A 13,979-nucleotide genomic window follows, 5' to 3' on the forward strand; every position below is an offset into this window, starting at 1 on the left:
CTAGGACTCATAACCACCTATTTTTCATGGATCCAAATCCATTTATGAACTTATGGAATATTTACAACAACCATTATGTATTTAGAACACATTTAAGACTCCAACTTAAGCTAAGCTCCTAACACTAGGAAATTGAAATAACAACAAACAAAGGTTAATTAGTGACCTTAGTCCTAGTGACTAATTCACCTAACCAACATAAAAAAAGACCTTCTAAGGTCCTCAACCAAATTACACTAACTTCTTGACTTGGCTAGAGTCAAGTACAAGCCAAAATTGACTAACTAGTAGAGGTTAGCCTAGGTGCTCCTGCACCAAATCCCTAAACCCATCCTAGAAGAGGTAGAAGAAGAAGGTGATGAGCATGGAGAGGATGATCTACCTTTGAGTCAAAGGATTCAGCTAGCTAGATCCTTCCATGATCACATCACCATCTATCCCTGATGAACCCATGTAAACCACTACATTAGAAAATGAAATGCAATAGTGGATAGATGAGTAAGATGTGGAGGGCACTGATATCTTTAAGATGTCATATTTTGAATTTATGCCCAAGGGTACTAAGTTGGTTGGGGATAAGATCAGAGACATGCCAACTAATCAACCTCAATAGGAGGATTGGAATAAGATGCCCCTCAAATCACAAGGACCTGAGATAGTTTCAGAATCCTAGTTACAAGTCACATTTTTTGTAGATAAGGAATAAACTACCCCTCTTCCTCTAGGTATAGAAGTTGAATAGGTCTAGGAAGAAAATGAAGAAGAGTCACAACAAGTATCCACCAATGAAGTGTTATAAGAGGGATAGATAGGTGAACAACCTCAAAAAACTTTCCAAGATATAGGTGTGAGAATTGTGGGCTCCATAGATACAGGGAATGCTAGTGCAGACCTCTCACAAAGGGACAAGACTCCAGAAAGGAGTGATAAGGGGAAGGTATAGCTAAGAAAACACCTTTATCCTCTAAAGATAAATCCCTAATGCAACATATTCCAAGGTGGCTCAAAAAATAAGTAATAAGAAACAAGAAGCAACAATTCACTGCTGAGGAGGAGGATAGGATGGAATTGATAGAAGTGCTAAGGAAACCTAATTCACCTCCTAACAATGCACAACCATTAGCATTCATTATGAGTGATCAGACTCAAGACCTTTTTGCTCATTTAGCTCTTCCTCATCCAAAATCAAATGTTGAAGAATTGACTCCTAGGGATTATTAGATCCAAGAATTTATTCTTGGAAACTCAACATTGGAAACTGCAAAGTTGATGGTTACGATAGGGATGAAGGAAGTTTTTAGGAGCCTAGAATATGATGGGGAAGAATTGATAACACTTTAGCAATAGAATGAAATCCTTAAGGGATATTTGAGAAAAGTTGTTGGCCCCTTGGATCCCACTAACCCTGAAGAAACTCTAAATGCAGCAATTCAGAGAAGGGATAGGGGAGTAGTACAGTTGGACCCATTTTTGAATGCTTGTCAGCAATGGTGAGAAAGTTTTGAGGAGAAAGGAATTTTGTTTATCGAGGGAAACTTAAATTGTTGCATGTTATGTAAGAAAATGTAAATAAGTTAGTTGCAATTTTGAATCAAGATTTTGGTTTAATGGATGAAGTACATACCTAGGGAAAAGACTTACAGGCATTATAGGCAATCAAAGGCCAAAGGTATCGGATGCTCATGGATGTATATACAATGGAGGAACTATATTTAGTAGATGATTGGATTGAGAAGATTGTAGATGGAAATAAAGTAATGGAGTCATTACACACGGAGATTCACAGGCTCAAGGACCAAGCCCAAGAGAAAATTTTGGAAGCTGAGAAACATTATAGTGATGCATGTCTAGACATTTTTGAGTATGATGCATGGGAAAAACTAATACCAGTAGAGGTTGCAGTTTAGAGATTTTGGAAATTTTTTGATGAAATTTTGAATGATGAAGATATCATGCAGGCATTCAAAACAAAAGAAGCTTTGTTAGAGCTTGATACAAAACTTGGGGATTTTATAGAAACCCGATATAATTCCTTAGATTTATTGGATGCAACTAAAGTCACTAAGCTAATTGAGAAATTCAAGGGTAAATATCTAGACATAGATTTGGTATAAAGGGGAACAAAACCCATATGATATAATTTCAATTTTGACACTTAGTGAAATTTTACAATGTTGGAATCTGCTCTCTGAGGTGCGCTAATGCGCTAGGTGCGCAGCTGTGCTAGGTGCATTGGTGCACTTTTTGAAAAATGTTTTGGAAGATTTTGAAGAAGTCAAAGGTGTGCCAATCACTAGTACATTTGAGGTCATTTTTTGACCATTATTGGTCAAAATTTTGACCCAAATTTTGACCAAATCTCGACCAAGTTTGACCAACCCATTGGTCAAAATTTTTCTGGTTGAAATTTTGACCAACCTACTAGTTGGTCAAAATTTTGGCCAATACATTGGTCGCAACCTTTGAAACATGTTGGCACAAGTTTAGCCAAGCATTGGTCAAAATTTTGACCAATGCTTGGTCGAAAACTGCCAAGTATTGCTCAAAATTTTGACCAATGATTGGTCAAAAACAACCAAGCATTGGTCAAAATTTTGACCAATGCTTGGTAGAAAATTTCCAAGCATTGGTCAAAATTTTGAACAATGCTTGGTCAAACTTTTTTTAGGCTCACACTTGTTGAGGTCCACTTCAACAATGGCCCTTCCTATGAAATTTCTATCTAAAACCTTTCTAACGAGATAATGTGTTATGAGCTCTTCATTAGTGGGATGGAACGTGAATCTAGGAGGCAGTTGTGAATCACCCATATCATGACTGTAACTAAAGTTAAGAGGCTCTATTATTGAATTCTCTTCCCTATTTCCCATAGCAAAGGAAATGAATATGGGTGATAGGGAAGAGAATTCAATAATAGAGGCTCTTAACTTTAGTTATAGTCATGATATGGGTGATGCACAACTGCCTCCTAGCTTCATGTTCCATCCCACTGATGAAGAGCTCATAACACATTATCTCATTAGAAAGGTTTTAGACAACAATTTCATAGGAATGGCCCTTGTTGAAGTGGACCTCAACAAGTGTGAGCCTCAGGGAGGGTTCAATTCCCTCCTTTATTATTCACTATGCATATAATCCCACACACCCATTTGATCTCGAATGATGATATGTATTGAATGTTGAGTGTCTATGCTGAGTGCTCCAAAACCATCCATTTCATGCCTTCATCTGTACACAATGTCTTTCTAGTTTCTTTCTACTCGCATGCCCATTTCATTTCATATGATCATCTAAAAATTTTGTCACTCTAAGCTCCCAACTATTTCCTCTTGATTGATCATCTCATAATTGCTGAATGAGAGCTTTGGGATAAGCTATAGGAATCCATCAAAGCATAAAGGATTTTGTCAGATGGTGTAGATGAAGTAGTAGCATTTTCCTTGGGAGACATGCTTGCAAAATGGAAGCATAGGTAAGTCATGTGAACTATTTGACAGGATGCCTGAACGTAATGTGGTCATCAAAAGCCATGGTTGCTGGATATGCACAAAATAGATATATTGAGAGAATATATTTGTTTAAGTTGCAACTGCACTGGTAGACATGCATGGATGAACTATTTTATTGATTGCCTCCATGAAATGTTGTCTAATGGCAAGCCAATATTGCTTGATATGCATATTGATTTGTTGAATATATCCAGATGATGTAGTGACATTCTTGTTATTGCAACCAATGCCACATATGTATAAAAATGGGATTCCAACTCTTGTTAAGGTTGTAAATTATGTTAAACATAGTCTCAAGCCATAATAGTTTTCTATTTGCCAAAATTAGAAAGAGAATCATACAAACTTGTGCAAGCTCGTTGTATTTTCTTTGATATGATATTCAAGAAAAGGATGAGAAACAAAACTCTAAATAAGTAGGCAAGCTCTCCATGTACTCTACACCCCATAGGTAAATCTACTCTAATAAAAGAGGCAATCAAAAACTAGTTCACTTTGCATTTGTAACCTTGGGCAGGCTCTTAGTAACATGCTCACATTGAACCTTTGATGTAAAGGAGAAATAGACAAGCTCACAACCCTTAGGAAGGCTTTCTTAGATAAGAAGTTTTTGAGCAGTCACAAATCCTCACTAATAATGTTGCTGCGATATTCTTGTTTAAATCCAAACAAACTTGTATTATCTTGGGCAGAGGAGACTACTATTTTTTGTGGTTAAGGATCCTTTAGGTCAGTAGAATCACATGCAAACTGGATGTGACATTGCAATAAGCAAGTTGTAATAAGAGCTAGGAGCTTGCCTAGTGATTAGGGCTTGAGACTAGACATTGCATGAAGCATTTGTAGGCATTTGAGTCTGAAGCATCACCAGCACAAAATCAAACTGAAAAGGAAACATAGATAAGTCATGTGAACTGTTTGACAGGATGCCTGAACATAATGTGGTCATCAAAAGCCATGGTTACTGGATATGCACAAAATAGATATATTGAGAGAATATATTTGTTTAAGTTGCAACTTCCTTGGTAGACATGCATGCAAAATGTGGAATCCTAGATGAATAGTTCAATTGAATCCTCCTCCTCGAGGAAGGCTACAACAAATACATAGTTCAATTGAATGTTCTATAGATACCATCAGGATAAATCGCAACTATGGATAAATTGTCATATTAGAGAATCACAACTATGAATAAATTGTCATTTAGAACTACTTTCACTAGTAGCTAAGATATCAATCTACATCATACATGGAAGAAGTTGAAGAGCAGTCAATACACATCAACATCATGAGAAGAAGTGATTTGGTTAATGAAATGATTACTAAATCAATATGGAGTGATACACAATAGAAAATGAGGAATCCGTAATGGGTATTCTGGTTCCCAAGTGCTGATAAGTGTGATAGCTACTATGAAGACCAAAAACTAAGTGATAATTGATCAATGATCATATGTATATCCAATGATGGTACATGATTACTATGTAACAGGATGATACACAAATCAAGAGAAGCTGTATAAATAAACATAAATAATAAAGAGGACATCAATCAACATATGACTAAGCAATAATAAGCATACAACACTCATAACTGATACCGATATGGAGGAACAACAATTATGTTATGATAATGATTAAGTGAAAAAATGACAAACTTTGAGATTTATTGAACCAATGAACCATATTATTATACTAGCTCATGCACAGTGACTAGTGAGATTATTACTATTGGCATCCAATAAGGAGAATATTATATTCAATAACTAAATGCTGATTAATTATTGAATGAATGGATGCAAATCTAACAAGGAAAAGGTGTGTCTAGAAATGATCATGAAGGGATACAATCTTCATTATTAAAAATTTTTATACTAGATAATCTTATTGTTAGAAGACTTGTAACAGAAAGGTGCGATTAGCAAAGGAAATGAAGGGACACGAGACATGTCCCATACAATGGCACTGCTCACTCAAGGATGCAGATATAAGAAAGATTTTCCATTGATCATTCAGAAATACAATAAAAATTAGACAAAACACAAAACAATTTAACACAAATGTCTTATATTCATTTAAAGAGGTTCTTCTACATCTATTTCTTCTTTTAGTCATTTTATCTTTATTATTCCTAGCTAAAAGAAATGAATATTTCTAAGTTTTAAATCTACATGAATAGTGCACAACTTTTATTCAACAGAGGAATGAAGAATACTTGTGATAGATAGTCATTTTCATTATGCTCCAGAATACTATCAGCTGGCTTGTTCTCGTATGTTTTGATTGTCTCCAAGTAATGAGTACACTCTTCTACACTACAATCTCCAAACAACAAGCCTAATTACTTATACACTACAATCTCCAAACAACAAGCCTAATTAAAGACAAAAAAATTCTCCCATTTAAAAGAAAATAAAATAGTTTTTCATGCATGTTTGACCCTCTGTTTTGAGTGTTCCTTGGTGGGGTAGTACAAAGGATCCATGGTGTCTTCCTAGGCAAGTCTACAAGAGGTTGGAACACAGTAAATTAGAAGCAAATCCCAGTAAAAAATGTATAATGTATAGTAATATTAAAACCTGGAAGGATTGCTACCAAAGAGGCAAAACTGATGCTAAAGATAACAATCTAATTTTGGAAGGTGAAGTGAAAGCGATTGTAATAGATGATCTAGTACTCAATTATGAAGTATTTTCCAAGACTTCAAAAATTGTGGCAAAACATTCATGTGAGCTAGTATTTTAAAAAAGAAGCCCCATTTTATACATTTGTGAAGTTGTATATTAAAAGTGTTACTCAACATTTTGACTTTTACTAGCTTTGAGGATGAGTCTCTTTAAGGAAAAAGGCATGTTGTGTGCCTAGACACAAAATAACATTATACTTGTTTTCTAGCCTATAGCCCTAGTTCCCAAAAATACCTCACTATCTAGCATCCATATGCTAAAGTCTTCTCTTGTCTATTTAATTTCAGTTGTGTCCCAAATACTGTTATTAGGGAACTAAGCTCCAATTGATAAATCATTGCGAATACAACACAATGATTTGAATTCACTTGGTATTGAGGGAAATTTGCTTGCAATGCATCCTAGAGAAACATCTGTAGGAGTAGCCTGAGGCAACCAGAAGGAGATAGTTTCCATGCCTCTATGTTTATATATTTGTCCCATTTTTATGAAGTCTAATGGTGGTTTTAAAATAATCCCATCATTTAGGTCATGAAGAATCAAACTTTCATTTGGAGGCTCAAATCTACATTCCAGAACATTTCAACAATAGGAGAAATGTTAATAATACCAGTCGCTTGAAGTACAAAATAAAGAAAAGCATTTTAGCAATTGACCTGTATAGTGAAGAATTGAACATGTAAGGAAGATAGTTAAGAACCAAGATTGATGTATAATAATTAAAAAAATATAGATAAAGTGTGCTTTTCCTATTGAGGTATAAGTGGCATCTGTTGTTGTTGTTGAATGGATGCAGCTCTAGACCGCCTAACATTAGATCGTTGTCCTTGTTGTGGCTAAGATAGAAATTTGGAATAGGTGCATTTCCTGGCCTAATACTAGGGACAAGCTGCTACTGATAACCAAATCCACTAGCCTATGACAAAATTGGCATTAGATCATAAACTACCAACGAAAACAATGCTGAATGAAGAACTTGCAAAAATTTAGAATGATTTTCCAAGCATGACATGCTAAAAAGGGCAATTTGTTCTTATATAAGAACATAAAAAATAAAAGTTGATGAACATTGAGCTTTTCATTTTAGATCAGTGACAAAACAAAAGTTGACACATCCTTTTCTTCAAGACAAGGATAGAGCCATTTGCAAGATATCAAAATTAACTTTGAATTGATTACCATAGATCAACAACATCACCAACAAATATATCAAAAAATATGAATATATATCATATTTACTTGAGGTGGAACGAGTGTGGGTGGCCCTTGTCCATATAACATTGGTTGGCTTAGACCTAGACCTCTAGGAGGGTATATAGGAAGACAAGTTGGCATAGCTTGTGCCACGCCAACTGGATTTCGCATTTGTGAGAATTGTGCTTGCATAAAACAATCAAGAGATGCCAAATTAGTATGGCATTTCCACTGACAGAATACTAATAATTTCAACCAACCAAATAAACATTGTGAATCAATAATTCCCATAGTCATACTAGTTATAGAAATATTTTGAGTGAGCAAATACATTCTAGTAATAAACACACATTTAGGAACCCAACAATTCCTAAATTTCTACCCAAACTTAACCATCTAACCTATTGACTATATTATTAATATCCTTCCACCCCCTATAATCTCATGACCATTCTTTCCTACTCTTATCAGAAATAGTTCCATCAAGATAGCTCAAGTCCATACTAAATGTCTTAATGATTGAGTTTCTATATATAGTTATCTTGTTTTAGGGCACCAAAACAGGTTTTATCCCCTCACACAAGTAAATGATCCATTAAAATATCCTAGATTTGTAATTATAAAGCTTTGCTTTGAACAAAATGCCACAATAAAATTGTGAACTAGAGAATAGTGCAAGGCCACATAGGTAATTACTTCCCACAAATACTATGATAAGAAAAGATAATGCTTACACACTACTTGAGATCTGAAATAGAACAAGCTTCAACAATACATTGCAATATATATATATATATATATGGATCTTTTGGCACTATTACTAAAATCATTTACCTTCTAGGTAAGAACATAAGTTTGTTTCAATATACAAATCTTCAAAAGGAATTTCATATCAGAAAAAAAAAAGTAACAAAAAATAAATTAAATTGCAGTGCACTAGGAATAATATAGCACATAATGAGTACTAAGCCTCAATTGAACAAAAGACTATACAGTGGCTTCAATAAAACTGATGCTACACCTAAACCATTACTTGTAGCAAGCTACTTGAAGATATGTGGTACAAACCATCCCAGAGAACAACCTCTAATTTTTAAAAACTTTTGCTTTTACTGGGTGAAGTTTTACTTTTTTCCTTGGCAAAGTCAACCAGGTCTTCAAACAACTTATCTTCAAGTTTAACTTGTTTGCTGGAAGTTAAAGATTGTTGTGGATATGCATCATTGTAAGTTCCATCATGAATGGAGATGTTTTGTGTCCTTGATATCAACTCATCATGTGTTGATGCACTATAACCATGTGTAGACTGGCTAGAACCCAAAGCTTGCTGCTGCTGAAAAAACTGTTGTCTCTGATTGTGCTTTGCTGGAGGAGGGAGAATAACTGTTCTAACATTGTTATCATATATGGGAGGTCCTTACAGATTATCTACACCTTGTGATGTATTTTGTGATTGCTTCACTTCCTAAGGAGCAAGAGGAAGGCTTTCAGGAGTCCTTTGTGTTGATGCCTTCAAATTCCTTGATTGTGGCCCATATAATAGAACTAACTATTATGGACTAAGAGACTGCCCTGGTAGATTTGACCATTGCAAACCCTGGCTAGATTTGTGTAAATATGACTCTAGGCCATGGTGTGGAAACTTTTGGTATTCATTTTGTTGTGTTGATGACATCCCTGAAGAGTAACCTCCATTTTGATATGGAGAATTTGATTGTGAATTCAAAGGATATGGTAAAGTTTTTTGAGAAAGAGATACTGGTGGTGAATGTGTTTATTTCTCATTAACTATGCTAGCTATTGGTGAAGTTGCAGTAGTTGGTGACTTGTAAACATCACCACTGAGGAAATCCATTGTCTACTCAGTTTGCTGGCCGTGAGTATCAATATTTTAAAGTCTTGGTGGTGGAGGTATCAATGGGAGTCGACTTGTTAACTGATTCTTTTCATTGTTATCAACTCTCTAATGAGCTTGTGCACTAGACCTTGACCTACAATGCATAAAATATTGTTATTTCTCTTTTGATTTTTCTCTATAGAAGCCTGTCAACTCATAGTACATGGATTTAATAGATGAAAGGAACTAGTTGAAAGAATTTGATGAGTAACTACATTATTTAAAAATTACACAAACTCATGGCATGTGTAAGAAACATCTTGGCAAAGCTTCTGTAGACACTTTCAAAAATACTAAATTACCAATTGTTTAAATCAACAATCACATTTCTATAAGAACTAGCCATCCAAAGATAAGCTACCTATGAGCTAGTTGTGTTAAATTATCCTCAATCTCATCTTCCTCATGGTTGACACTGACAAGAGGAGTTGCATGAGTTGATGTTCTTTTTAACGTAACAGGAGACCCTATAGTAATGGAGTCATGTTTCCCTAGCACACAATCCAATTCATCATTCAGTGCAAGACTCTGACCATGAAGCTCCTCATCCTTGCATTAAATTTAAAATAAAGGTGAACCAACTAGATAATGGGCTAATAAAACATGCTTTATTGCTAGTGAGAAGCATTAAAAACTATATTAATGGTATGTTAGCCTGCACATCCAGATTCTGGGTCAGTTCAACCGTGGAGATTCCCAAGGTCCTATCAAATGGGTCATACTAGATAACCCCTCTATTCTAAAAACCTTAATGGGTGGTCCACATTGATTGTCCAAGCAACTGCCTCCTCAGGAAATCGGCATAACAGATGCCTATGTACCAATTTTTGGTGCCTTCTACATTAAAGAAACCTATTTTTAAGATATTGGCTAAAACCTTGGTTTGGTTGCCTTCTAGAATTTCTTCCACAATATTCTACCACTTTGGTGGTGTTGGTTTAAGTAGCCCCTTACAAAAGCAGTGTAAAATTCACAACACACACACATTCGACACTACCTCAATTTTTGAGGTTGTTACACCAAAGCAACCAAACTGTGTCTTGTATTGCCATCAGGCATAACTATGAAAATTAGTTACTCTATGGAATTTGAAATTCTTTTAGCTTGGAAGATTACATGACCATTTCACAAATTGATTACCTTGACAATAAATTAGTTTTTTCAATGTTAATTATGTAAAAGCTTTTGTGCCAAATTTTAATTTGACATCTTATTTATTTATTTATTTATTCTGGCTTGATAGTTTAGGCACCAAAAGGTGAAAGGTATAAGGAAACAATACAAAATTATAACAAACACCCCTCTACACAACAATACAAATATAGTAGAGAAATGAACTTTAAAATTTAGATGATAAATCAAACATAAGAATAAGAGCAGAGTGTGCCACATACGCTCAATCAAGTACAATAAAGTTTTTACTGAAAGCAAAAAAAAATTAACACTAAGGCAAATATCATTTTACCCATGATAATCTTCTAAAGACCCATATGATGTTGATTACTAATTTTATTTTTTAAACATTGCACAATAAATATTTATCATTACAATAAGTTTGGCATTCACATTGAGGTAGCATTTTTTTCATAGCATTTTAATTTGTCATATGAAATTTTGCAGAATCCAAAATGAATTCAATCCCAATTTTTTAACAAATCTATCTACCAGACCCTATTACCCAAACTGGAATTGGTGTCTTCGATGAAAGTTAGCACTTAAAATGATTACAATGTTTCAACATAATAACTTATAAAGGAAATCCTAGTATTTTAGAGTTTTCACTCTTTTCAAAAAGAATTTAACCAAATTCATCTTAGAACTAAAACAATGGATTCCAAATGAAAATCATAAACAAAAAATGTAACTTATGAAGTTGTATTGACAAGATGCATCACACACTGCTTGTAAGTACGACATTGTCCAACAAGATCTATAATCACTTCTTGCTTCAAACCCTGCATATTGTAGCTATTCCAATTAAAAAATTAAGCCTTGTAAAATAGCTTCAATACTACTAACACATGTATGAGCATATTCATTTTTTTTATGTCCCTAAAAATCATTATGTTGATATTTAATCCAAAACTCTACCTCATATTATAAAGTACAAAAAGTAAAATATGCTCCAAAATGTTGCAACATATATTAAATGGAAAGCATCTACAAAAGAAACCCTCAAGAAAAATACCACGCAGCTAGCAAAATATGCTCAGGATTGAAGTAAAGATTTTGATTAGCATAACAACTATAATGAATTTAGTCTTAACATGAAACTTAGTAAATTAGTCACAAATTTATCTGGCTAACTATCTAGGAGAATGAGAGAAACTTGCAAATTAATTCTAATTTATAATAGTAGGCTAAGCATCTGAGAGAACTAAAGAGAGACTTACAATTTAATTTAAGTTACAATATTTAGCATTCCAATTAATAGATTGGACTTGTGAAGATATACTAGTAATGTGATCTAAGGTATCTAATGTTTCAAAGGATTTTTTATAAAACTTGACTGAACACTTTGATTTAAGCTTGACTCATCATCTTTGGTGGGCATCTATTCAATGGGATTTCAACTTGCATACTTTGGTACTCAAAGAGAAATAGATGTAAATAAAGAGGGCATGTTTTAACATTTATGGTCATCTAGTTTTAATTTCATTCTTTGCAATTTTGCACAATACCTTTACAGGGAAGGAAGCCCTCAAGCTAGTTGGATAATTTATACAAAAATGTCAATAGTCCTTGGTTTAGTTACTATTCCAAGAATTAAGTTGAACTTGTTAATTTCAGATTTGTGGTTGTGAAGGAAATTGAGAAAACTTGTTTGCTACCAACAAACCCATTTATACCAACTAATTTTGGATTGAGGAAACCCTCAATCACCTTTTGACGAGTAAGGTGTTGAGGAAGATTAGGACTATAAGCAAGAGCTTCTTGTCAAGCCCTTGCTATAAATTGTAGACTTATAATTATATAAAAAATATGCGTTACAATTAAATTTAACAACAATCCATTGTAAGAGGCTAGCCCCTACTAAGAAAGGAAAAAAGGGCAAATGCTAGTTTGAAAGGCTGAGTAAAATTTTAACAAGGGCCAACTGCAACTAAATGGTACATTAATGCCAGCTACTAGTGTAAAAAAAATATAATTATCAACTACTACTTAAATTCATCTACAAGCTATGATCCCTCATGAACTATGATTAATATTAAGTAGACAATATTCAAAGGAAGTGCTTGATCATAAGGAGATGCATCCTTTAAAATGAGACGATACTAGTGAAAAATGTAACATTTCCACACAATCAGGGATATAAAAAGAGAGGTAGTTCATTTGTAGATAGCATCAAGTAGAATTGAAGAATAAGAAATCTGACCAACAAGGACATGAATGGAGTATAGATAAGAATGAATACTAATTAAGAAATCAAACTATCAAGTTTGAATTAGAAAAAAATCCATGTATAAAATAACAAAAATAAAGAATATAACAGAAAGTAACTAGTATGCAAGTATTCTTCTATTAATCTCCATATAAATTTGTTAAGAAGATGCAACAGTAATGGTCTTCCCTCGTCAAGTATACCAATCGCGAGATGGATGGACTAAAGGTTCTGCTCAGAGGCTCATTCTATGCCCTTGGCCTTGGTTGAGGAAGAATATCTCTGATCCTCCTAACAAGGAACATAATATTAATAATTATTTATTTGATTTCCATCAAACATCATATTTGGGATCAATTTGAAAGTGTTTGATAGAAAGATGTACCAGTACTAGTTCTATTATTAAATATGACAACTACAAGATGATAGATGTCCTACCATTCTCGTGGCCCAAGGGGCCAAATGACTTGGACACTCATTATGTGCCCTTGAGTTTAGTTGAGGAGGACAGTCTCAACTCTCCCGGCATCCTATCAAGCTTTTCCACCAAATTCCTAATATGGTTAGCTATTAGAAGTATGCAGTGAAATGGATACAAGTGAATTTAGGGTGTTCTATTTTCAATATCATTTGTCTAATGATCATAAATCCTTGATACAATTTTCTCTAAATTGAATTGCAATTACGTATTTTATATACAGAATACTATTTATAAATGACCCGTGTTATGGGACTTGTTATTTTTGGGCAAAATCTAATATATCCCATAAAGAGATCATTATGCTACTTGTGTAGGAGCCCCATCATTCTGAAGAATCATACCATTTTTGGTAGGTGTCTACAAGGCAATTTCCATAAGGAGTTGATTTAACCAAATTGAGTCCAATTCAGCATTGTTTTCATACTGCACAGTCCAAAGAAAACTCACAAAGAAGGAGATTTTGGTTACAGTAACAAAAAATAACATAAGTTGATTACAAATTCACCTTTTCTAACCATTTCAACTTGTTAGAAGTATCCAGATGATTTCCATTCAACTATAATTTAGACCCTACATGTTAGAGCCAATCCACCACTTAGTGAAGTCTAAGGGTAGAAGAAGAAGAATACCAGCATTCATACACACATACGGAGTTGCTGTTCCAAACTAGACCTAATAGCACTAGAAAAACTATAGTTGTTGATTTCAAAACAGAGCTTCTATCAAGGTTTACAGTCACCCATATTCATATTTGAGCATTCCTTGTTACTCCCAAAAGGTAACAGGTTGTTCCTAAGTAAGATCAAGTTTCATGGATGCAAGCTTTAGCT

General features: G+C 34.2%; 1 pseudogene; it reads right to left on the reverse strand.

The window, feature by feature from the left end:
- Positions 1–8,482: 8,482 nt before the first annotated feature.
- The window catches only part of LOC149564579 (uncharacterized), a 118,195-nt pseudogene continuing 112,698 nt past the window's right edge, over positions 8,483–13,979 (reverse strand).

Source organism: Cupressus sempervirens, chromosome 3, assembly GCF_028749045.1.
Source record: "Cupressus sempervirens isolate cs-2001-9-10 chromosome 3, ASM2874904v1, whole genome shotgun sequence".
NCBI lineage: Eukaryota > Viridiplantae > Streptophyta > Pinopsida > Cupressales > Cupressaceae > Cupressus > Cupressus sempervirens.